Raw genomic sequence first — 2,500 nt, forward strand, 5'->3', positions numbered from 1 at the left:
GTCTCACCATCTCCCTGTCCATACCCTCTCCCTGTCTCACACTCTCCCTATGCACACCCCTTCCTGTCCACACCCTCTCTCTGTCCACACCCTCTCCCTGTTTCACTCTCTCCCTGTCTCACTCTCTCCGTCTCACTCTTTCCCCTTCTCACCCTCTCCCTGTCTCACCCTCTCCCTGTCTCATTCTCTCCCTGTCTCACTCTCTCCCTGTCCACACCATCTCCCTTTCTCACTCTCTCCCTGTCTCACTCTTTCGTTGTCCACACAATCTCCCTCTCTCACCCTCTCCCTGTCTCACCATCTCCCTTTCCACACCCTCTCCCTGTCCACACCATCTACTGTCACACCCTCTCCCTGTCCACACTCTATCCCTGTCTCACCATCTCCCTGTCCACACCCTCTCCCTGTCTCACACTCTCCCTGTCCACACCCCTTCCTGTCCACACCCTCTCTCTGTCTCACCCTCTCCCTGTCTCACTCTCTCGCTTCTTGTCTGTCTATATATTCCCCCTGCTCTGCTTTGATTGGCTGTGTACTTCAGGTGGTGTTATGGAAAACTTTAGCTTTGCCCAGGTTTTTTTGTTTAGTAAGGAACAAGAAGATTAATGATGAACAGATAGACGGGGAGAAGGAGAAGCAGAAACAGACACAGAAGGAGCATGGTGTACTGATAGTGAGAGATGAAAAGAAAATGAAAGATAAAGATATAGATATGTATAAAATGAATAGTGTACAGACATAATTATAGATATACAGAGAGAGAGAGAGAGAGAGAGAGAGAGAGAGAGAGAGAGAGAGAGAGAGAGAGAGAGAGAGAACTGTGTTGAATTATAGCGATGTCCAGTAGGAGGAGCTCTGGTTTCATGTAAAGCTGAATTTACCACCCTTTGTCTGTCTGTCTGTCACACACACACACACACGAACACACACACAACACAACAAAAGTATTAAAACCAGTCTGTATCCTTGAGCTGTGTGGAAATAAAGTGTTATTGTTTATAGCTCAGTGTTCCTTGTTGTTGTTTTTTCCTGTAAACTACCAGCCTGTAAAAATATAAAGTATTAATGTCATTATTATTAGAATTTGGTCCTTATGACATACATTAATTCTCCTTCCTTAGTGTCAGTACTGCTTTGCCAGAGAAACCTGTTCTAAAGTGGTTTAACATTGGGAATGTGACAGTTCCATCACGGCTGGTTGATTAAATGAAACAGGGGGTTCAGTGCTGTCGTTCCTCCACTGTGCTGACTGTAATGTAACGTCACGATTCACTCAGAGAGAAAAAGAAGGAGAGGAATTCAATCAGTTCTGCCTAAAGACATCTTCTCCCACTGCAAGATTAAAAGATCCAATTCTCCTGAAGTCATTGAAGCTCATCAACCACCTCACACACACGCACGCACACACGCGCACACACACACACACACACACACACACACATCTCATGTGCCTCCCCCAGTGTTTAGCACAATCTCTGAGTTGAAATTTAAAAGCTTTAAAGCATAATAATAAAAATCTGCACGAGTTTCTTCAAAACACAACAGCTGTAAAGCTCCATTTGTAAATATTGAATGTCACATACACTTTGTATTATGTGTGTGCGTGCACGTGTGTGTATGTGTGTGTGTGTGTGTGTGTGTGTGTGTGCAGATGGACTGATTTATTTTGTAGATTGTGATTTGTGCTAAATCAGAAGTAAACACTTAAGTGGACTTTCAGATCTTTTCAAGGATGTTTTATTATTTTATTTTTGTATTTCTTTATTACTTTATTTTGTTTTGGAGATAACATCAGGAAGGACTGAGATTATTTTTCATTTGGTTTATTAAGTGAATCAATACTAAATGAATTTACTTCCAGATAAAAAGGTGGGGCATGTTTTTAAATACACTGACTACTTCTCTTACTACAAATATATGTTTGCCTCCAGGACATTTATCATTTTTTGTTTTTGTCCCTCATCAGTGAGCATCTTCACTAAGTGTGCTACCTAACAAGTTTCTCCTCTCTCTCTGCTTCTGTCTCTGTCTTTGTCTCCGTTGAGCTATATATGCCGCTCCCGAGCTCCCGGTGTTCTGAGTTCCTAGCCCGATCGTCTCTTCTTGCGGAGCTACTTTGTCAATCCTGATGTTCTACCCCTGGTTGGAGTCTCGTCACCCGGTGGTCACCCTGCCAGGGATTGATCTGCATGATCAGTCAGAGTCTCATAGGATTGTTGTGTGTGAAGCCGCCCGGAGACTTTTAAAAAACCTTTGAAACAAAACTTTAATACTAACATTATTCTTAATCCATACTTCACTGATTTGTTTATTTATTTTTCAAAAAATCACACAATATACTGAGAACTTTAATCTGGAGCTTAAATAAATGGAGAATAATAAATTGGCTTTAACCTCCGAACTAATTTCTGATAAAATAGTTTAAAATATCAGTATCTCTCAGCCAATTTCTTTCTCCTCCCATCAACTCTCTCATATAACTTAGTTTTGTGACATCATT

At 41.7% G+C, this 2,500-nt stretch overlaps 1 protein-coding gene across 5 annotated transcripts in view; it reads left to right on the top strand.

Annotated features, from left to right (window-relative positions):
• Positions 1-2,500, top strand: part of elf2b (E74-like factor 2b (ets domain transcription factor)) — a 26,678-nt gene that overhangs the window by 23,191 nt on the left and 987 nt on the right. For 2 of the 5 annotated variants that reach the window (XR_007143485.1, XR_007143486.1), the window contains one exon: positions 2,046-2,500. This exon is cut by the window's right edge and continues 254 nt beyond it. The exons of 2 other annotated variants lie outside the window; for them this stretch is intronic. The gene's annotated coding sequence lies outside the window, so the exon portion shown is untranslated. The remainder of the gene's footprint in view (positions 1-2,045) is intronic. One more of the 5 variants, XR_007143487.1, reaches the window with a different exon arrangement.

Source organism: Tachysurus fulvidraco, chromosome 7 (assembly GCF_022655615.1).
Source record: "Tachysurus fulvidraco isolate hzauxx_2018 chromosome 7, HZAU_PFXX_2.0, whole genome shotgun sequence".
NCBI classification, from domain to species: Eukaryota; Metazoa; Chordata; class Actinopteri; order Siluriformes; family Bagridae; genus Tachysurus; species Tachysurus fulvidraco.